Source organism: Grampus griseus (genome assembly GCF_964374135.1).
Source record: "Grampus griseus genome assembly, chromosome: 10".
In the NCBI taxonomy this organism is placed as follows: Eukaryota; Metazoa; Chordata; class Mammalia; order Artiodactyla; family Delphinidae; genus Grampus; species Grampus griseus.
Window position 1 is genome coordinate 58,703,418 of NC_139004.1, and position 24,521 is coordinate 58,727,938.

At 42.6% G+C, this 24,521-nt stretch overlaps 1 long non-coding RNA gene across 1 annotated transcript in view; it reads right to left on the reverse strand.

Moving 5' to 3' along the window:
* Positions 1 to 2,789: 2,789 nt before the first annotated feature.
* Positions 2,790 to 24,521, reverse strand: part of LOC309827914 — a 33,789-nt gene continuing 12,057 nt past the window's right edge. Inside the window, exon 3 of the long non-coding RNA XR_014297263.1 lies at positions 2,790 to 3,347. This is a non-coding gene — a long non-coding RNA (uncharacterized lncRNA). The remainder of the gene's footprint in view (positions 3,348 to 24,521) is intronic.

Genomic DNA, 24,521 nt, shown 5'->3' on the forward strand with positions numbered 1-24,521 from the left:
GAGTATTAATTTTATTTCATTATTATCATTATTTCTTTTGCTGTTCAAATTGTCTCATCCTCTTTTGAAATATCTCAAACCATCTGCTTCCTGCTGACTTGACTTCCCAGCCACAGCACATCAAACACTCCCTGGTGGGCAGGGCAGGTTATGGGGGCAGCTCAGAGTCTTTGCATGAGTGGTCATGTTTCCCTGGAACCCACTGAGGCATCTTTCCAGCAAGAGCTGGGCTTTTTGCTGGAACAGGCATGTTCCAGTCAGGGGAAGTCAGTCATGGCTCCAGTGCCAGGGAGTTCCAGGAAGGGCTGGCCAGGTAGGCCCAGGTCTTTCCATTCCTCTCCAGTCTGTCATCCTGCTCTCCACCCCAATCCTGACCCGGCCCATAGCTGCACCGGCCAACCTCATGCCCTGAGGTTTTCGTTCTTGACTTCCCCTTCTCTGCTCTGCTGCAGTGACAGTTGCTGAGAAGCCCGGGTGGCAGACAGTTGGGCAACACTTACTCAAATTCATACAGAGGAACTGCTCTCCACCCAAGAGAGAGCTACCAGCTGTCTTCCACTGGCTCCAAGGGCAGCCAAAACAGTGACTGCAGTGCACTGCAGCAAGAGAAACTAGTCAGGGGGCAGCAGGACTTTCCCATGTGGGCTGCAGGGAGAGGGCTCTGAACTCATCTTCTCTGCTCTCTTTAAGATGTGCAAAGATTATCTTCCCTGGGAAGGGAGTAGACGCAGCCTCTGAAGCCACTCAGCCAGGATACACAGGCCTCTCCCACAGGACACAATGCCCTTAAACTATAGGGTAGGGACCTTAAAATCTTTACTATACTGGCATACTCCTAACTCACAGGGCACATTTACTAATTACAGTGAAAAGTGGCATCACATTTTCAAAACATCTGCTTCTCTCTTCAGTCAAGGACTGTGAATCTGTCAAGCTTTTGCCTGTAGTCTGTCCTCCATGAGCCAGCTCCAGGCCTGTCTCCCCACAGAAGCCTCCCCAAGTCTCTCCAGGCCTCCCTGATGCCCTGCTCTGAGCTTCCCGAGTGTGTAGGGGAATTATTATTCAGGGGCACATCTGTCTCTCCATCATTCTGCAAATTCTCCAAGGTCAAGGGCCTTGTTCCTCTGCACACAGAGTATCCAGTGCTACCCACACAGAACAGGAGCTTGAGAGGCGGCCAGTTGATTTGCTGATGGAGCCCAGCCAGCACTTGACAAAGTGGCTTTTAGATGAAAGAGCCCCGGGTTGGCCCTGCCTCAGCCTCTGTCTCACTTGCTGTCTCTTTCTTTCTATTTCTCTGTATTCCTTGAGCAAAGTTCACCCGATTCTGGGCTGAGCCCACAAGAGGGTCAGTCTGGTCCATCTCCAGGGTCTTAAGTTGGAATTCCTAAATCACAAACTTGTCCCACAGTTTAGAAGTTCTGTTAGCACCTGTGTCTAGTCACTTTGATTAGATGTTGTGTCAAAATCTCAGACCAGTTTCTTCCTATTATTCTCCATTGACAGCACAGCAGGAAGGAAATGTTCATCTCACCTCTTCCATTACCTCTTTCTGCGCCGCCTCCGCCAGCGGGCCCCCTCCAGCCACCCCAGACGTGTTGCCTCCCCTTTTGTACATCTGCCCAGGGTCTTGAGCTCAGGGCCTTGGGAGGGGGCTGCTTTCAGCTAAGGTAGGAGGCAGTATGTAATCTTTTCGCCACTTACCAGTCCCTTGCTGTGGTAAAAACGTATCTGTTTGAAATCAACATATTTATTCATTTATCAAAATACCTTCAACCATATATTACATGAGCTAATGTAGTGGTTCTCCAGATGCCTTCTCTGTGGGTTAGGCCAAGCTGAGGTTATCACACCCATTTTGTAGACAGGATTGCCATGGGTCAGAGAGGGAAAGTCACTTGCCCAGAAACCCACAGTTGATAGTAGCCCCTGGACTTTCTGATTCCCATGCCAGTGCTCTCTTGCCCATAACGTATGTGAATATTCTGTTTAATTCTCTGCTCCTTCCTTCTCCCTTCCCTCCAACTCAGATCTAGTTAGCTATTCTAGGACAGAAATTATTTCTTACTCATCTGCGAATCCCTCACGGAAAAGCCCAGCCAGGGCTTGACATGCAGCAGACACGCAATACAAGTGTACTGGGTGAACGTATGCTTCAACATTGAAAACTCCGCAGAATTACTTACTTTTACCTAAGACTGCTCCCAGTGCTGCTGGACACAAAGACTTTACTCCCTGGGGCTTCTCTGGAGAGCAGTTGTAGAGGATCGGACCCGATGACGTCCGTACTCCATCAGCTGGAACACTGTTATTGGCTCTGGGACTTTGCCCATGAGGACATGACTGAAGCCAGGATGCCTGGCCAGCCCGAGGTCAGGGACGGCAAACAGCAGCAGCTTGCACGCACCCTCAGGCTCCAAGCAAAGACGACATCGTGTAGGGCTTGGAAACCGGTGCTCACAACAGAGCCTGGAAGTAGGTGGGAGGCATGGATGAGCTGAGCAGCCAGCTTTCTGTGGCCAATTTTGTTTCTGTGGAATTATTTTCTTTTAAACACTTTTAAGGTCTTGGAAACTGAGGACGCTGACTGTTAATCAACAGTTGAGAACTGCAAGGCTTGCCGACCACTCCTTCACCTTTTCACCCCATCTGCCCATCCAGGAAGTCCTCCCCACATGTGTGTCCCAGGCCCAGGCAGCCTGACTCCTGCACTCCCACTCACGGCCCCCAGCCAGTTGGCTGATTGCACCTTCCTTCCAAATCCAGATGTTTTCTCCTCACCACATATGTTTTATAGTTTTATTAAGTATTTTTATTATGGCAATTTTCAAACATACACTTCGAGAAAGTGCCAGAATAGTATAAAATAATTCCCATGTATCCAGCATCCAGCTTCAACGATTATCAACTAGTGCTCAATCTTTTTACTTACACTCCCATCCACTTACCCCTTCCTGTGTTATTTTGAAGCAAATACCAGACATCATATCATGTAAGCTGTAAATATTTCAGTATGTGTCCTTAAAAGATAAGGGCTTTGACCACTGTCACACCTTAAAAAGTTAACACTAATTCCTTAATATCAAATATCCAGTCACTGGTCTCACAAATTTTTCCCATCACCGTTTGTTTCTTTGATTCAGGATCCAAATAAGGTCCACGCACCGTTAGTGGTTGATATATATATTTAAGTATTTTTAGATCTGTAGGTTCCCTCTCCACCTCTATCGTTTTGCTTTTCCTTGCAACTTGGTTGTTTATCCTGTACGTAAATTTCCCGGCATCTGGACTGTGCTGGTTGCATCCTCACGGTGCTGTTTAACACGTTTCTCTGCTCTCTGTATTTCCTGTGAATTGGAAGTGGGAGGTTTGATCAGATTCAGGTTTGCAACTTCACAGGCGGTTCTGTTCTTCCCTCAGGAGGCACGCACTGTGTGGTCCTCTGCCCTTCTTGCGAGGTGAGCGGCACTAATGCTCAGTGCCCAGCCCCATTCATTCTTTAGCACTTGTATAATGGTGCTGGCGCACCTTCGACGACTTACAGTCTCCTCCTGCACTCCTGCGCACCCCTGACCTTGCTCAAGCGTCTTCCTCCTGAATGGCTTCTTAGCTCCTGGCATTCCTTGGCCCTTGGCCACCAGACTCCTGTCAAGGACACACAGTATCACACGGAGCTGGGCATAATAAGCAGGGGACAGCATAAATTCCACCTGAAACATCCCAGGTAGGGGGATGTTCTTGGGGAACGGGAGGCCGAGCTATCATCACAATGTGAACCCTGACTCCTCCAACTAAAATAAGAAAATTCTCAGAGGGCGGACAGCAGAAGCAAGAAGAACCACAATCCTGCAGCCTGTGGAACAAAAACCACATTCACAGAAAGACAGATAAGATGAAAAGGCAGAGGGCTATGTACCAGATGAAGGAACAAGATAAAACCCCAGAAAAACAACTAAATGAAGTGGAGACAGGCAAGCTTCCAGAAAAAGAATTCAGAATGATAGCGAAGATGATCCAGGACTTTGGAAAAAGAATGGAGGCAAAGACTGAGAAGATGCAAGAAAGGTTTAACAAAGACCTAGAAGAATTAAAGAACAAACAAACAGAGATGAACAATACAATAACTGAAATGAAAACTACACTAGAAGGAATCAATAGCAGAATAACTGAGGCAGAAGAACAGATAAGTGACCTGGAAGGCAGAATGGTGGAATTCACTGCTGCAGAACAGAATAAAGAAAAAAGAATGAAAAGAAATGAAGACAGCCTAATGTTGTCCCTCTGGGACAACATTAAACGCAACAACATTCGCATTATAGGGGTCCCAGAAGGAGAAGAGAGAGAGAAAGGACCAGAGAAAACATTTGAAGAGATTAGAGTCGAAAACTTCCCTAACACGGGAAAGGAAGTAGCCACCCAAGTCCAGGAAGCGCAGAGAGTCCCATACGTGATAAACCCAAGGAGAAACACGCCAAGAAACATAATAATCAAATTGGCAAAAATTAAAGACAAAGAAAAATTACTGAAAGCTGCAAGGGAAAAACGACAAATAACATACAAGGGAACTCCCATAAGGTTAACAGCTGATTTCTCAGCAGAAACTCTACAAGCCAGAAGGGAGTGGCATGGTATACTTAAAGTGATGAAAGGGAAGAACCTACAACCAAGATTACTCTACCCGGCAAGGATTTCATTCAGATTCGATGGAGAAAACAAAAGCTTTACAGACAAGCAAAAGCTAAGAGAATTCAGCACCACCACAACAGCTCTACAACAAATGCTAAAGGAACTTCTCTAAGCGGGAAACAGAAGAGAAGAAAAGAACCTACAAAAACAAACCCAAAACAATTAAGAAAATGGTCATAGGAACATACATATCGATAATTACCTTAAACGTGAAAGGATTAAATGCTCCAACCAAAAGACACAGGCTTGCTGAATGGGTACAAAAACAAGACTCATACATATGCTGTCTACAAGAGACCCACTTCAGACCTAGGGACACATACAGACTGAAAGTGAGGGGATGGAAAAAGATATTCTATGCAAATGGAAATCAAAAGAAAGCTGGAGTAGCAACACTCATATCAGATAAAATAGACTTTAAAATAAAGAATGTTACAAGAGACAAGGAAGGACACTACATAATGCCCAAGGGATCAATCCCAGAAGAAGATATAACAATTATAAATATATATGCACCCAACACAGGAGCACCTCAATACATAAGGCAACTGCTAACAGCTATAAAAGAGGAAATCGACAGTAACACAATAATAGTGGGGGACTTCAACACCTCACTTACACCAATGGACAGATCATCCAAACAGAAAATTAATAAGGAAACACAAGCTTTAAATGGCACAATAGACCAGATAGATTTAATTGATATTTATAGGATATTCCATCCAAAACCAGTAGATTACATTTTCTTCTCAAGTGCACACAGAACATTTTCCAGGATAGATCACATCTTGGGTCACAAATTAAGCCTCAGTAAATTTAAGAAACTTGAAATCATATCAAGCATGTTTTCTGACCACAATGCTATGAGATTAGAAATCAATTACAGGGGAAAAAAACGTAAAAAACACAAACATATGGAGGCTAAACAATACGTTACTAAATAACCAAGAGATACTGAAGAAATCAAAGAGGAAATCAAAAAATACCTAGAGACAAATAACAATGAAAACACGATGATCCAAAACCTATGGGATGGGGCTTCCCTGGTGGCGCAGTGGTTGAGAGTCCACCTGCCGATGCAGGGGACACGGGTTCATGCCCCGGTCCGGGAAGATCCCACATGCCGCGGAGTGGCTGGGCCCGTGAGCCATGGCCGCTGAGCCTGCGCATCCGGAGCCTGTGCTCCGCAACAGGAGAGGCCACAACAGTGAGAGGCCCATGTACCACAAAAACAAACAAACAAACAAACAAAAAAAACAAAACCTATGGGATGCAGCAAAAGCAGTTCTAACAGGGAAGTTTATAGCTATACAAGCGTACCTCAAAAAACAAGAAAAATCTCAAATAAACAATCTAACCTTACACCTAAAGGAACTAGAGAAAGAAGAACAAACAAGACCCAAAGTTAGCAGAAAAAAAGAAATCATAAAGATTAGATCAGAAATAAATGAAACAGAAACAAAGAAAACAATAGCAAAGATGAATAAAACTAAAAGCTGATTCTTTGAGAAGATAAACAAAATTGATAAACCATTAGCCAGACTCATCAAGAAAAAGAGGGAGAAGACTCAAATCAATAAAATTAGGAATGAAAACCTAGAAGTTACAACAGACACCACAGAAATACAAAGCATCCTGAGAGACTACTACAAGCAACTCTATGCCAATAAAATGGACAACCTGGAAGAAATAGACAAATTCTTAGAAAGATATAACCTTCCCAAGACTGAACCAGGAAGAAATAGAAAATATGAACAGACTGATCACAAGCAATGAAATTGAAACTGTGATTAAAAATCTTCCAATAAACAAAAAGTCCAGGACAGATGGCTTCACAGGTGAATTGTATCAAACAATTAGAGAAAAGCTAACACCCATCCTTCTCAAACTCTTCCCAAAAATTGCAGAGGAAGGAACACTCCCAAACTCATTCTATGAGGCCAAAATCACCCTGATACCAAAACTAGACAAAGACTATGAAGAAAAGAAAATTACAGACCAATATCACTGATGAATATAGATGCAAAAATCCTCAACAAAATACTAGCAAACACAATCCAACAACACATTAAAAGGATCATACACCATGATCAAGTGGGATTTATCCCAGGGATGCAAGCATTCTTCAATATACGCAACTCAATCAATGTGATTCACCATATTAACAAATTGAAGAATAAAAACCATATGATCATCTCAATAGATGCAGAAAAAGCTTTTGACAAAATTCAACACCCATTTATGATAAAAACCCTCCAGAAAGTAGGCACAGAGGGAACTTACCTCAACATGATAAAGGCCATATATGACAAACCCACAGCCAATGTCATTCTCAATGGTGAAAACTAAAACCTTTTCCGCTAAGATCAGGAACAAGACAAGGATGTCCACTCTCACCACTATTATTGAACATAATTTTGGAAGTCCTAGCCATGGCAATCAGAGAAGAAAAAGAAATAAAAGGAATACAAATTGGAAAAGAAGAAGTAAAACTGTCACTGTTTGCAGATGACATGATACTATATAGAGAGAATCCTAAAGATGCCACCGGAAAACTACTAGAGCTAATCAATGAATTTGGTAAAGTTGCAGGATACAAAATTAATGTACAGAAACCTCTTGCATTCCTATATACTAATGATGAAAAATCTGAACGAGAAATTAAGGAAACACTCCCATTTCCCATTGCAACAAAAAGAATAAAATACCTAGGAATAAACCTACCTAAGGAGACAAAAGACCTGTATGCAGAAAACTATAAGATACTGATGAAAGAAATTAAAGATGATACCAACAGATGGAGAGATATACCATGTTCTTGGATTGGAAGAATCAATATTGTGAAAATGACTATACTACCCAAAGCAATCTACAAATTCAATGCAATCCCTATCAAATTACCAATGGCAGTTTTTACAGAACTAGAACAAAAAATCTGAAAATCTGTATGGAGACACAAAAGACCCCAAATAGCCAAAGCAGTCTTGAGGGAAAAAAACGGAGCTGGAGGAATCAGACTCCCTGACTTCAGACTATACTACAAAGCTACAGTAATCAAGACAATATGGTACTGGCACAAAAACAGAAATATAGATCAATGGAACAACATAGAAAGCCCAGAAATAAACCCACGCACCTATGGTCAACTAATCTATGAGAAAGGAGGCAAGGATATAGAATGGAGAAAAGACAGTCTCTTCAATAAGTGGTGCTGGGAAAGCTGGACAGCTACATGTAAAAGAATGAAATTAGAACACTCCCTAACACCATACACAAAAATAAACTCAAAATGGATTAGAGACCTAAATGTAAGACCGGACACTATAAAACTCTTAGAGGAAAACACAGGAAGAACACTCTTTGACATAAATCACAGCAAGATCTTTTTTGACCCACCTCCTAGAGAAATGGAAATAAAAACAAAAATAAACAAATGGGACCTAATGAAACTTCAAAGCTTGTGCACAGCAAAGGAAACCATAAACAAGACGAAAAGAGAACCCTCAGAATTGGAGAAAATATTTGCAAACGAAACAACGGACAAAGGATTAATCTCCAAAATATATAAACAGCTCATGCAGCTCAATATTAAAAAAAAAAAACCCAATCCAAAAATGGGCAGAAGACCTAAATAGACATTTCTCCAAAGAAGACATACAGATGGCCAAGAAGCACATGAAAAGCTGCTCAACATCACTAATTATTAGAGAAATGCAAATCAAAACTACAATGAGGTATCATCTCACACCAGTTAGAATGGGCATCATCAGAAAATCTACAAACAACAAATGCTGGAGAGGGTGTGGAGAAAAGAGAACCCTCTTGCACTGTTGGTGGGAATGTACATTGATACAGCCACTATGGAAAACACTATGGAGGTTCCTTAAAAAACTAAAAATAGAACTACCATATGACCCAGCAATCTCACTATTGGGAATATATCCAGAGAAAGCCATAATTCAAAAAGACCCATGCACCCCAATGTTCACTGCAGCACTATTTACAATAGCCAGGTCATGGAAGCAACCGAAATGCCCATCGACAGACGAATGGATAAAGAAGATGTGGTACATATATACAATGGAGTATTACTCAGCCATAAAAAGGAACGAAATTGGGTCATTTATAGAGACATGGATGGATCTAGAGGTTGTCATACAGAATGAAGTAAGTCAGAAAGAGAAAAACAAATATCGTATATTAAAGCATGTATGTGGAACCCAGAAAAATGGTACCGATGAACCAGTTTGCAGGGCAGAAATTGAGACACAGATGTAGAGAACAAACGTATGGACATCAAGGGGGGAAAGCGGTGGGGGGGTGGGGGGTGTGTGTTGAACTGGGCGATTGGGATTGACATGTATACACTGATGTGTATAAAATGGATGACTATGAAGAACCTGCTGTATAAAAATAATTAAATTGAATTAAAAAAAATTTTTTTAAGAGATTTGAAAAGCAGAGGAAAAAATAAATAAAAAATAAAAGAAGAAAATTCTCAACCAGTGAGGTCAAGTGTAACTCAGAGTCAGCTGAGATCACACTGTCCTTTGAAATGGAATGAAATGGGCTTGCCTCCAGCAGGGAACTGCCCCTGCTAAAATTCCTGGGAGCTTATGTTGTCATGGTCACTTCGAGCTCTGAGTCTTTGTATCCTTGAACTCCCCAGCCCACTCACAGGTCACCTCCCACAGCTATTCCCTGCCCCAGCAGATCCAGGAGTGGGACTCACCCCCGTCACTCGACTTTGTCTCCTCAAAATCACTCACATGACTCATTTGTGAGCATGACAGATATTCCTTAGGTTTGGGGCAATGGTTGGGTTTCAAGTTGCCGTGTGCCTGGGCCACTCTTCATCCTCTGACTCCCCTCCCCACAGACACACTCCCCTCATTAGTGAAGATCAGCCTCTGTAGTGCCTCAGTTCTCACACAACAGCACAGAAGACCTGGCAGAGGCTCTGAGATGCCACCCTACTCTGTCCCCATTCTCATCCAGTCCCTAGGGGTAGAAGGGAATAATGTGGCGATACATATTCCTCCCCCTTAGAACTTCATTTTTTGTGACGACAGATTTGTGGGCAATGTGGCAAAGCCTTGGACTCCCTCTCAGAATAATGTTTTTAAAAACACAAAACAAAATATGTTAAAAATGAATTGTAGCCCAGAACTGGAAACAATCCTAATTGCCCTTCAGCAGGCAAATGGTTCAACTAATTGCTAATGTGTCTACCATGGAATACTTCTCAAGGACAAAAAGGAACAAACTATTATCTACACAATTTGGATACATCTCAAGGGAATTATACATAATTAAAACAAGGCAATCTCAAAAGGTTACACACTTCTACAAACGTGAAAATATGTAAACCTCAGAAGGGTAGAGACTTCATTATATAACATTCTTGAAATGACAAAATTGTAGAGATGGGGAACAGAATAGTGGATGCCAGGGCTTGGGAAGGGAGAGGGAGGCAAGAGTCTGCCTATGAAAGAACAGCATGAGGGGTCTTTGTGGTGATGGAGTTGTCTGAGGGCACACATATCTACACATGTGATAAACTGCATATAAAACTGGTGAAATCTGAATAAGCTATGTGGGTGGATATAGCAATGTCAATTTGCTGGTTGTGACAATGTACTATAATTTTGCAACAGGTTATACTGGGAGAAACTAGGTGAAAGGTATACAGGATCTTTCTGCATTATTTTTTGTAAATGCAAGTCTACAATTATGCTAAGATAATTTTTTTAAATGTAAAAAATTATTCTGAAATGCAGTTCTTAAAGTATTTTTAAAACACATTTATGATACAGTAATATATGCATTTCATTATTGACACATTTAAAAAGATCTAGCAACAAATCTTACAACTACCATGACAGTGATGAATACAAATGATATTTTAAGATACCTGTGACAAGGTCCTGCTAATACTACTGTTTTGTTGCTTACATTCACAATCAAAGATGTTAATTTTGCCAGAGGTTAATGAAAATAAAAATGTAAATTTTCTTCCTATCCAAATTCAGGTTTCCCTGAGTCATATCATGGGCCCCCAAGTTAAGAACTCCTGCCTTGTTTAAAATGGCAACTTGCCTCCTCTGTTTTACAAGCTATAATGAACACAGAGGGGAAAGAGTAGTAGAGGGAGCATCTCTGGAAGAGGCGGTGGTCACAGTGCATTGGTCACGGCAGGGTGGGGCATTTTTGAAATGTTAATTGATGTTTCCCCCTATTGACTTTCCCTCCACTCAAATAGCCAGACCTTAGGAAAGATCTTTCAATTTTCCTTGTCCTTAGGGTACAGGAGTTTGAGGAAATTAAGGTTCTCTTTCTATCCTACATCAAACTAAAATATTATTCCCCAGGCGGGGGAGAAGATGAGAGGCCTGAGGGAAGCACGTCAATCTAGACACTAGACTGACCCTGTGCCCTGCCTCCCGGTCAGAGACCTGGGGTTTGTGCAACCCAGGGGAAGAGAGACGTGGTACACGGTGAGTCCAAGGTGAGTACGGCCATAGGCAGCCCCAATCCATTCCCTAGCTTGGCACAGAAGCAACAAAATGAACTGCCAGGCCTGAAGGTGCTGGTGGACCATACTGAGTGTGGATGTATAGGGCTGGTGACCAACAAGGAGGCAGGAAATGATGTCTAAGTGGAGGCCCATGTGGACAGCTTCCACCAAGAACCATGTGGCACAGTGCTTGCCTGGGCCTTGGCACTGACTGAATCTCTTAGACCTGATGCAGTTCTGGGCAAAGGGTGACCCTCACACTGACTGATATTTATTTTCCATTATCCTGTGGATCGGAGTCTCAAAACAGAAAATAAGTTGTTCTAGAAAATATAATCCTATTTTCTTATATACTTGAGTTTGTGGTCAAGAGCTAGTGGCATAGCTTCTGCAGCAGGTGCTGTTGCTGGTGCTCCTATACTCCACCCTCACTTATACCTACTTAGTATACACTGGCTGACTCCCTACTGGAAACACCCACGCTGCTTTGTCTGAGGGCTTGCTCTGTCTAACAAAGCCTGTTTCACCCCTGTCCACCAGTGCTGCACACCAGAAGTTTCAGGGAAGTAATGCCTCTTGCTGCCTCAAGAGCCCTCAACCAATGGCTGTGGTGAGTTGTTACAAATATAGCCCACATCCCTTGCCCTTTGGGTGAAATAACTCTCAGGTGTATGGTCCATACTGTTTCTTGAATTCCTCCAATGGGATTACACTCCAGCTACCCACAGATGTAACTGGGTTGATAACACATCCTTTAGGTGACCTTCCCTCCCCTGCCTCACTTCCCCACTATCCTGTCTGTGTCTCCATCTCCCAAATAAACTACTACTTGAACCACATGACATTGCCAATGGCTGACCTTCTTTGCCTTATTAAAAAGAAAAAGGCAACTTTATATAGTTCAAACTAAAATTTAGCTCAAATCTCTGTCTCTGGGTCTGCTACGACATTTATCTACACACTCCATCCAAGAATTGTCCCCTTGAGTTGCCACCCAGCCACCTCTGTGGTGGATCAGTGGGAGGAAACTGCTGAACCAAATCCAGATCTAGATCCTAAGATCTAGAGAGGACCAGTCTGCCTCCTCAGGTTCCACAGGACAGTGGGTCTCAGGAGAGGTGAGGCAAAACAACACAGAGGCTGCTTCAGGTTGGGGATATGCTCCATCCAGATATTACATACCACAGTGGGAAGTGTAGCCATAAAATGAGGAAACCATGAGATAACAAAATGCTGTAATTGGAAATGTGCTGAAGTGTTTGGAAGCAGAAGCCCTGGGTGTGGGCTGAAAATCTGCAGAAAGGAACATTTGTATGATCCCAGGAAGGCAACTGTGAAAAGTACCAGGGCCCTATTTGGCCTGATTCCAGGCCTCCCTCCTAGAGAACTCAGTCCCTTGGAGGTGGAGGGCTCTGGGCATATAAATGGTCTGGAGAACACTTTGGCTAAATCAGAACCCCGAACATAGGGACTTCCCTGGTGGCACAATGGTTAAGAAACTAAGCCCGTGCACCACAACTGCTGAGCCTGAGAGCCACAACTACTGAAGTCTGCGTGCCTAGAGCCCATGTTCCACAACAGGAGAAGCCACCGCAATGAGAAGCCCGCGCACCACAACGAAGAGTAGCCCCCACTAGAGAAAGCCCGTGTGTAGCAATGAAGACCCAACGCAGCCAAAAATTAATAAACAAACAAACAAACAAATAAATAAGAGCCCCGAACAAAACAGCACGTTAACCACCCAGCAAAATTAATCTGCCTCCATGGCTCAGAGGGTGTGGGGACCACACCACTAGGCAGCAGGACAGGAGCAGAACTTGGACCAGAAGCCAGGCCTGTTTCCACCTGAGCAGATGCTTTTGCCTTAACCCACAGGAGGAAAAGCATTTTACCTAGCAGTCCACTGCACAACTTACACAAAACAATAATTACCCCGACTACCCATAATGTGCTTGGATAGTTTCAATTTTATTGTTTCACATTTCTTAAATGCTGGACATGACACATTAACTGATTTCACAACTCACTTCTGGGTGGTGACCCACAGTTTGAAATACTGCCCTTGAATGTATCCAGAAATGAAAGGATGTGGACAGTAATGCTAGACTTCTCCTAAATACTGTGTATTTACCATCAGCCTCCATGTCCCATTCAAGGCTGCAGGGAATGCTGGGCTGGGCCACGAGAGCCTCTAAAATTCTATAAAGTGGACATAGAGAACAGACTTATGGTTGCCAAGAGGGAAGGGGGGGTTGGATTGGGAGTTTGGGATTAGCAGATGCAAACTATTATAGATAAACAACGAGAACCTACTGTATAGCACAGGGAACTATATTCAATATCCTGTGATAAACCATAAAAGGAAAAGAATAGGAAAAAGAATTGTATATATATGTATATATACATACATATATGTGTATATATATGTATGTATATACAGCTAATCACTTTGCTGTACGGCAGAAATTAACACATTGTAAATCAACTATACTTCAATAAATTACAAAAAATAAAATTCCGTAAAGTGAAGGTGGTTCCTATTTCCTAATCCAGTGATTCAAACCAGGCATTGCCACTACTTTCACATTCTTTGCCACATCCCATACCACCTGCACTATGTATTATTGTGTGAATATTCTAAATCAGCTCATCACTTTTTAAAACTTAAATACTCACACTAGCCTTGTCTTATGGAGTACTACTGGTGAAATCAAAGGTTTGAAGTTATTCCCTGATGCAAAGTAAAACAAAAACACAGTGATGAAAATAAAACATGCCTTCTGTGTTCCACGTTACATCATAGAGCTAGAGGCCCTCCCTCCCCTGCTCTTTTCACAAGAAAATAATCCAGCCTCTGTATAGTTCAAGCTGTCCTTAACCCCTAGAAAGGCTTTGTCCTTCTGTCTGTCCACCTCTCCAATGATAATCAGCGCTATTATCATGGCTAATGACATTTAAACTCATTTAATCTTCACACCAGCCCTATGAATTTCTCGGGTCACTCCACTTTACAGATGAGGAAGCAGGTATGGAGAGATCAGGCAGACTTGCCCATAGCTAGGAAGTGATGGAGCCAGGTTTTGAACACAGGTCGTCTGACAGCAGAGCCTATGTGCCTAACTACTACACTGTACTGCCCCCCTCTGAAGATGCCCATCCCTAATGTCAGCCCTAGTGTTGCCTCTTACAGGAGAGCTTCCTGGACTACCCGTCCCATAATATTGTTCTTCCTCTATTCCCAAAGCACTCACTTCTTGCCTGTTTAATTCATTTGAAGGTTAACCATAAACTACTTGGAGACACTGCCTCTACCAGGCTGAGAGCCTTGAAAGGATGGCTACATGTTATTCTTCTGTGTATCTCTGCGTCCAACAGCCTGTCTGAGGCATTGGAGGCCTTCAGTGTCTCTTGGGCCCTGTGATCTCTCCTTGTTATTTAACAAATGCCCAGCACTCTTTGCAAGTCTCCAGCTCACAGGCTGGTTTCCAGTAAACCCTGGGAACAGTCAAAGGGTAGAGAAGATGAGTCAGAGACAATAGAATCAAGGGGTCTTAACCCGGTCCACAGATTCCCAATGGACCCACGCCTAGTATGCAGGAGGTCTCTGAACTTAAATGGGAACAAGATTACATCCTTATTTTCACTGGCCTCTGATGGAAATTCAGCATTTCCTTCAAATGGAATTCGACCTGTGACTTTGTCACCAGTAAAGTCACTGATAGTTTCATTTCACGTCACTATTATAGCAGACAATCTCAAAATATTTATACTCATCATTTCCTGGAAATTCTGATCGTTTTCAGACTCACTGCTATATCTTGTATTTAAGATATCAGTAAAGAAACACATATATACCATGCCACAGTAGGAAAAAATAGCTTAGATCTGTATTTTAATAGGATTGGCATTTCTTGGCAATTTCAATAGGATCAGTAATCTTACGTGTTTTATTTTAGACTTTTAAAAACATTATTTTGAGATGGGCCCATAGGCTTCACCACACTGCCAGCGGAAGCCACGGTACAAGAAAAAGGTTAAGAGCTGGGTTTGGAGCAAGACAGATCTGAGTTCAAACCTTAATTCTGCCATTTACAAACCAAGTTACCTGGGTCTCAGTTCCCTCATCTGTATAATGGCGATCGCTACCTACCTTACTGAGCTAGCATCTAGCATCTGAATAAAGGTGATATCCAAACCCAGCCTAGACTGCCTCGTGAGGCAGACAAAGCCCGGGGATAGTGGAGCCCTCAGCTTCCCACCTCTCCTGTCAGAGAAGTCATTTGTCCCCCTCAGTGTGGCTGAGACCAGCTCCCTGTGGCAGGACAGAAAGGCTAACTTCAGCCCCTTCTTAGATACTCTATCCCATTTCTGAGCCCAGAATCTGCACCCCACTCCCCAAACTGGCTGACTTTATGAGTCTCACAGGAGGGGCCAGTCAGCCTCCTTTAAGCACTGACATGCATTTCCACACTTTTCCACTGGGTGGAGCTGGTTCACACTCTTAATCTGTCAGCAGGACCAGGAGCAGAGCCAGAACATTTCAGAGTTGGGACCATCCCCCAACCCAGCCCCTGCTTCCTGACGCTCCCCCCTCCCCCACCCCCAACCACCCTAATTGAGCCTGACGTGCAGAAAAGTGCCCCCTCTGTGCTCCTTTCCAGTAACCCACCACTCTTGGAATGGTGGTGACTATCCTGACTTTTAATATCATAGATTAGTTTTGCCTGTTTTTAAACTTTATTTAAACATACTCATATCGCACATATTCTTTTGTGTTTGATTTCTTTTGCTCAACATTATGTTTGTGAGAGTACATGCCACTGTAGCTCATTTATTCTCATTGCCCTATAGGTTCCATTGGGTGAATATTCAGTAATTTATTTGTCTGTTTATTGTTGAGTCAGCATCTGAAGAGAGTCCAGTTTAGGGTTCGCTTTGTGGTTGCTCCCTGGAGGATGGTATCCATGCCTCCACCCAGCCAAAACTGGTTTGGACCTGGAGACTAATGATACAATACACTCACAAGAGGATTTGAAAGATTGGTCACATAGCAAAGCTTTCTGGGGAGAGCAAGGCCCACATTCAAACCAGCCTGCTTGGCTTAAGCAGAAGGGGCAGTGGCTCTAGTTTTTACAGTGGTTGGGGAGAAGACTCCCTCTCCCACTGGCTGAAGTTTGAGTGGTCTTAATATCCTACTCATGTCAAGGAAGCAAGTACCCGGGTTTTCTTATTGGCATGTCCAGGAGTGGGGCAAAAAAAGGAAAAGGGGAGTGATGGGGCTTGCAGGCTATCATGATCAAACATCAAAAATAGAATCAGAGGGCTTCCCTGGTGGTGCAGTGGTTAAGAATCCGCGTGCCAATACAGGGGATACGGGTTCGAGCCCTGGTCTAGGAAGATCCCACATGCCGTGGAGCAACTAAGCCCGTGTGCCACAACTAACTGAGCCTGCGCTCTAGAGCCCGTGATTCACAACTACTGAAGTCCGTGAGCCACAACTACTGAAGCCCGCTCGCCTAGAGCCCGTGCTCTGCAACAAGAGAAGCCACCACAATGAGAAGCCCATGCACCGCAACAAAGAGTAGCCCCCGCTCGCCGCAACTAGAGAAAGCCCGCGCACAGCAACGAAGACCCAACACAGCCATAAAAAAATAAATAAATAATAAAGTAAAATAAGGTACTAAAAAAAAAAATAGAATCAGATTCTTTATTACACCATTACTACAAGTAGTACTGCTATGAACATCCTTGTATAAGCCTTTTGGCAAATATTACTCATTTCTTATGTGTGTCTCTAGGAGTGCAATTGCTGGGGAATGTGTTTGTCTTGGCCAAATAGTTTTTCAAAGTGATTGTACCAAATTCCATTCCATTCAACATGCCAGTTTGTCTATCCACTCTGCAGCTGAGGGACATTTGGTTTGTTCCCAGTTTTCTGTGATTACAAATAAAGCTGCTTTAAACATTCATATGCAGGTTTTGGGGGTGAATATAAGTTTTCAATTCTCTTGGGTAAAAACTAGGAAAGAAACAGCCAGGTTGTATGGCAAGTATATGTTTAGCGGTGTAAGGAACCAGGCAAATCGTTTTCCAAGGTGGCTGCACCATTTTGCATCTCCACCAGCAAAATATGTGAGTTCTAATTGCTCCACAATCCCCTAAGTACTTGGATTGGTCAGTCTTTACTTTTAGTCATTCTACGAAGTGTGAAGTAGTATTTCATTGTGGTATTTATTTGCATTTCCTTAAGAACTAATGACATTGAGTATATACGGATGCCAACTTACTATCCATATATCTTCTTTGGTGAAGTGTCTTTTCAAATCTTTTGTCCATTAAAAAAAAAAAGGCTGTTTTCTTACTACTGAGTATAGAGGGCTCTCTGTTTATCTTGGATATAAGTTCTTTATCAGGTATATGGTTTGCAAATATTTTCTCCTAGTTTGTGACTTGTGTTTTCATTATTTTAACAGTGTCTTTTGAAGAGCAGTTCTTAATTTCAGTGGAGTACAAACAATTTTTTTCTTTTACGGGTTGTGCTTTTCGTGTCTTATCTAAGAAATCTTTGCTTACCCTCAGGTCACAAAGATTTCCTCCTATGCTTTCTTCTAGAAATTTTATAATTTCAGGTTTTACATTTAGGCCTGTGATTAATGAACCTATATTACCAAAACTTCAGAAGGTATTATTTGAAAGGGGGTTCTGATAATGGACATATTGAAAGAGGTCAGAGTTTATATCCAGCAAAACACTGAAGATATATAAGGAGGGCCATAGTTTCTGTGCAGAGAGTCAAAAGTTAAGGATTTCTGCTAATCCAGAGTTTAGCTTTCAGAAGAAATGGCATGAAGTTCTAGGGATGATGGGGGCTGCTTTCCTCCCTGTATCCTCCCTTTGACAGATGTAGCATCTACATATAGTACATATTTGGTAGCCTACAAATATGCCCTTTCAGGCTATAAATAATTTCACAGTCTTGGCTTTGTTTCTTTGCTCCTCAGAGAACCATCTGTTTGGCCTTTCAAAAAGTTAAGAGTTGGGAGGGAGACTTGTTTAATGTAACATGACAAGCAAACCCTAAGTAGCATAACAAATACATAGAAAGTTCATCTTGCAATCAGGATAATTCCTTTTTTTTTTTCAGTTTTTGGCTGCATTGGGTCTTCGTTGCTGCGTGTGGACTTTCTCTAGTTGCGGCAAGCGGGGGCTACTCTTCGCTGCGGTGCACGGGCTTCTCATTGTGGTGGCTTCTCATTGCAGAGCACAGGCTCTAGGCACGCGGGCTTCAGTAGTTGCAGCACACGGGCTCCATAGTTGCCTCATGCAGGCTCAGTAGTTGTGGCGCACGGGCTTAGTTGCTCTGGGGCATGTGGGATCTTCCCAGACCAGGAATCCAACCCATGTCCCCTGCACTGGCAGGCGGATTCTTAACCACTGCGCCACCAGGGAAGTCCCAGGATAATTTGTAATGAATAACTTTTAACAATTGTCCACCAATGTCCACGATCTACCTGAACCAATAGAAGTATTATTCCTCTTATGGAGTGAAGAACCTGGGATACTTCTTTAATTTTAGAGGTTATTTTTTTCTATCTACCTTGAGCCACAGTTAAAGTTCATGAGCTATTTTATTCTTCCTTTACAGAGGCAAAAGACAACTTGGTTTGTGAAGCCCCAATGGCATTAGTTGCATTAGGCCTTGTTCTAGAATTCCTACAGGTTTTACAATGGGCCTTGCAAGTTAAAAAAAAAAAAAAAACCAGTTCCAAGGATTAGCACTAGAAAAAGGACATAAAACCAAATGTTCCTATAGGTGAGTAGTTCTCTATATTACAAAGTAGCTAACCAGCAAACATGCTATGTCAGGGAGGATCCATGCCTTTAGGTGAGGAAGATTTTTATAGCATTTAGCACACTGTGTCCCAAAGGTGGAATAAGCAGCAATCAGAGAACTTTAGAGACAGTGCTAAAGTCTGTTGTGCACCAACTACCGGGTGGTCATGGGTCACCACTGAAAAAGACATTTGAAGGACAAGCTATGATGGAAAGGGGCAGGGAAGAGGGACCCTCCTGATATGCAGCAGTAAACTATGGTGGCAAGCAAGGTGAGGACTTAAGAATCCTACAGTACTAGCCCGGCAGTCTTCTCTTTCACACACTGGACCTGAGGGTATTTATCTGGCATCTCCACACAGTCCCACACTTTGTGGTCTTCACTCAGTGCATCTTGAATGCCACAAAGTAACCGCCTTTTCTTTCTAGGCTAAAGCTTCCCAGGGCCTTGGTGGTCTCTATGAATTGTATCCAGATTTACCTTGTTTGCTATCAGTTTTGATGTAGTTGTGGCTGGTCACCCTTGCACCCTTGATGGTCTACAGCCTCACAGAGCCATAGGGATGGCCAAGAGAACATCATAGGGCTCTTTCCATCTAGGTTCTTTATTGAAATTCCTTTTCACAGACCCTGTATCCTGCTGGAACATGCGTGCTATATGGATTCTAGGGTGGCCTGGGCTGCAAAGGAACCCACGACATAACTGAGTACTTGACAAAAAGAATGCAAAAGACAAGTAAGAAAGCTCTCAGGGTTGGAGTGACACTACTGGAAAACCAGATAGATAACAATGTTGATATGGCTTGAGTCCCGAGATCTGGTAGATTGAAGAACTGCAGCGTCAGAGTTCATCTTGATCTTGGAAGGGTTTCAGGCCATGTAAAGCCCCCTTGTTGCTGTTTTATTTAGTTTTGCTTAGTGCCATAATTTTGCTTCTAGCTCACCAGAGCTTTGGAAGTTGGAAGGGATGTGTGGTTTGTAATGCATACACGTTTGAAAAGTTGTCCCATAAAATGAGAACATTAGTCTGAGTTTAAATACAAGTCTATCTTTTCCCAGACAGGAATGCATTTTTCGAGTTCTTCTGACTGTGGTAACATCTGCCTTCCACTAGGGGTCGCCTCACACTACCCAGATAATAAGCCTAACAACTCAGATCCAGTAGACAACTCCTAACGATTGGATCATCTTTTTTGGGTGCTTTCCCCCAATACCAGTGACAGATGAAAGGCAGTGTACATAAGAAAAAAACCAGTAAATTGGAAAACCCAAGTCAAACCTAGCATTTTTTATTCTATCATGCTCTTCATTTGATAGGCAGGGAGGAGAAGGACGGACTTGCGGCCACAGGTTGCCCATCTTGGTGGAGGCTATAAATAGGTAGCACAGGATAGGAACCTGCTAGTGTGTGGTCAGTCTTTTCTGTATCAGGGCCCCATGTAGAGGCTCTTCGGTGGTTCTTACATTGGAAAGTGACAAGGGGCTAGAGATCAGAACAGGGAGCTTATAAATGTATTCACACAATGGCCTGCTTCATCTCAAGCATTTCCCTTTATGTACTTCAACTGCTTTAAATAATAAACAAAGCTTTCCTGGGGAGAAATTCATACTTATAAATCCAATACACTAAACTTTAAATGTTAGGAATCTAAAGGTCTCTTAAATGTCTCAATATTAAGAATAATTTAGTAAGATTTCACCTTAGAAAAATGTGTATTGCTCAAACATTTCAAACCAGTTACAAAGCTGTCATTCTACCAGACCAAACCCACCCTTACTGTGACAATATATAAAGCATCAAATATGTAAAGCCACTTACTTACTTCACACACAAAAAATATTAATGCTAATGGGTCTCTTCCCTTAAATATTTCGATGTTTTATTCTGAAGCTTCCCAGGTTAAAAGATGTTTACCCACCTAACGAAGGAAGTTACTATACCAGTGTCTGCTAGCAGACTGTTGGGCTGGGAGGCTGAGAATCTTATTGAGAACCCATGGGCAACACTAAACTCTATATATGATTATGTTAATGACTCCAAAATGTCAAAGTGGTAATAATTGGGTGAAATAATATAATATAATATAATATAATATAAATATAATATACAATATCTTGGATTTTCTTTAAAATACCCTAGGAAAAAAAAGAAAACGTTGGGACTTCCCTGGTGGCGCAGTTGTTAAGAATCTGCCTGCCAACGCAGGGGACACAGGTTTGAGCCCTGGTCCGGGAAGATCCCACATGCCGTGGAGCAACTAAGCCCCTGCGCCACAACTACTGAGCCTGCGCTCTAGAGCCTACAAGCCACAACTACTGAGCCCACGCACCACAATGAAGAGTAGCTCCTGTGTGCCGCAACTAGAGAAAGCCCGTGCACAGCAACAAAGACCCAATGCAGCCTAAAATTAATTAATAAATAAATAAAAGAAAAAGTTAATACATAAATATATACCTAAATACATAAATAGGGGATTGATCATCTAGTCCACTTCCCTGGGTTCAAGTTTTATGTTACACATTTTTCTCCCTAAAAGTCCACAGCTCTTAGCCATGTTGATTTTTTGACTCAGTTTCAAAACCTTAAGATACATAAATGTATATATGTTAAGATATGTAAATACCTTTACATAAATATCTCTAGAGACCCTTGAACTTGAAGACCTGATGAAACTGTGCATTCTTTCATATTCATAGGACTATGTAACTCTTGAGGATCTTTAAAATTAGATCCAATTGGATTTTGGATATTTTATATATATACATATATATATGTGGTTTTTTTTGGCCGCGCCACGCGGCATGCAGGATCTTAGTTCCCCAACCAGGGATCAAACCTGTGGCCCCTGTAGTTAGAGCGTGGAGTCCTAACCACTGGACTGCCAGGGAAGTCCTGGATTTTGGGTATTTCACATGGTTTTCTTCTGACTCAAGGGCAGAACGTATAGGTTCATGCTACTAATATTCCCATATTCAGAAAATGTCTCCTGCTATTTTTAACAGTTTCTGTATTCTTCATGACACCAATAAATGAGTTAATAACATGATTGAGTAGCAAACTCAACAGTAATGCTCAACAGTGTTTCTACTTAAATTCTTGATTCTGTGATTGTACTTCCTTTTCTTTTATACTGAAAATCTTGATTCCTAAAATAATACACACAGTCACTAGTATGTTCATTCTAATACAAGAAAATGGTTTTAAAATACCATATTAATATGATCAATAAAGCTACGGAATAAAGTCTAAGATTTTTTATGCAGTTTCTTTTTTAAACGGTCTCCGAAAGTGTCACTCCCATTAAGTATGTGTGGGTACACCATGTTCTAGAGGTGTGCTGTCCAATACAGTAGCCACTGGCCACATGTGGCTATTGAGCACATGAATGTCCAAATTGAGAAGTGGTGCAAGTATAAAGCACACGCTAGATTTCAAAGACTTAGCACAATGAAAGAATGTAAATATCTCATTAATAATTTAATATTGATTACATCTTGACAATATTTTCAATATTTGGGCCTTGACTGGCAAGCAGGACTGCCCCACAACTGGAGTGTGGCAGAAGATAAAGAAACCACCCACTCATGCAGATGAAATTTGCCCTCCAGCATCCCCTGACAGACTTTACCCTGAGCCTGCTGACAGGAAGAAATGTTCTAATGTCACAGGCAAAGCAATGAAGGGTGGATTTGGAATAAGGAGGCATTAAGTGACAACTGGGACACCTCTAAAGGTAGGAGGGCTTGATCTTTTGCTATCAAGGGCTTTTTACAGGTACATAAAAGACTTCCCAGAAAAGAATTTCACCAATAGCCTTAATGAGGTTTTGCCACTTCTACTGCATGGAAATTTCCTTGTTTTCTCACAGATCTCTGACTCGGTCTGGCAATGATGAGCGTTTGTTTGTTTTGCCTTAAACATTTGGGGAAATTATGGTCCCAGGATCAGTCTTGGAACTTCTGGGCCATGTCTGGTATAACCAATTCCAAATTATACAAAAAAGGGACCAAAATGTTTCAAAGTAACTGACTGGAGGGATGCTGGAGTTTCCTTCCTGACCCAGACAGCAGCATCCATAGAACACTTATCTAACCTAAGGGGAAAGAGAGTACACCTGATTTTGAGGGGTCTGAGAGGAGAGGGTTACAACACAGGTCAAACAGATAGACCAACAGGTTTCACTTATGATGCTTGCCGGAAGCTACAAAACCTTTCTGAAAAGTAAACCAGCCCAGGGACAGACCTTAGGTACAGCATCACCAGGAGTGGAAGGCAAGGGAGGAGAACATAAAAGTAAGACATTCAGGGATCTCATGAGCTGGGCACCTGCTGCTTCATCCTACATTATACCTCTGCTCTTCTGCTGTGTTGCTCTATATCCTGTTGACTATGCCAAATCGTCAGGGGTGGCCGAGTCACAGACAAAATTTCAAAGCAAGATGTTGTCACTTGTAGGGACTACATTGCAGAAGAAACGAAGGGAGAATAGGGTCATGGTAGATGGGCCTCTGCCCCAGACTCCTCCTGCCTCTCCTTATGTTCCCTGGGGCACCTTATGGTTGAGGGACACCACTTCAAGTTTCTGCCATGTCCTGTTCTGTATCCCTTTTGCCTCACAGTTGACACAATGGGGAGATGACTCAAAGAGGAAAGCCACGTGGTGAAAGGACAAAGTGCAGAGGGGCTGGTAGTCAAGAGGTCTTTCTAGTTCCAACTCTGAAATTGGCGTTTTGTAGGAATAAGCCCTCTCTGGGCTTCAGGGCCTTTATCTGTAAAGTTAGAGCTGTTTCAACTCCAGGGCCCTATCAGAAAAGTCAAAGGATGAAAGAGCTGACAGAGCTAGGATTTGGGGAAAAGGTGAAGAGAATAAACAGCAGAGACAAAAGCCCTTGGCCTGATCTTCTGGTATTAGCATTGGGGAAGGTGACTCACTCTGGCCCACCCAGAATTGCCCATTACTCCTGGCTCACCACTCCCGTTTTCTCCCCTGACCTCCTTGGGAAGAGAATTTCTGGTAAGTCATAGACAGAACGCCTTAGTCATCAACTCAATAGGTGCTATTGCCTAGAGCACAGTCACATGGATGACTTATGTGCACGTAGTAAGCTAATCTAGTTCAAAAGCTGTAAGACTCTTGACACACCTATGTGGACACGAAGATAGCAATTTTGCTGTGCCTCGCCTCTACCAAAGCCCAGGTTTACAACCTCCTAGGTACTCTGCACTGGTCAAATAACATGTCTTATACATCCAACCTCTGTGGCCCTCTCACCAACCCTCATCTCTTCTCTCGTTCTGTCCACCCAAAGCTTGCCCATTCTTCCACCCTGCTCAAGTCTGTTATTCCCCAGACCGGCTCTGTCCCTTCTGTAATTCTCCAATATCAGGTGGCTTGATGTTCCCCTCCCCCAGGAGTGTTCTGCCCAGCAGTGTTCTGACTAGCTGTCATAAATGGGACCATGAAGACTGTAACAAAGATATTAC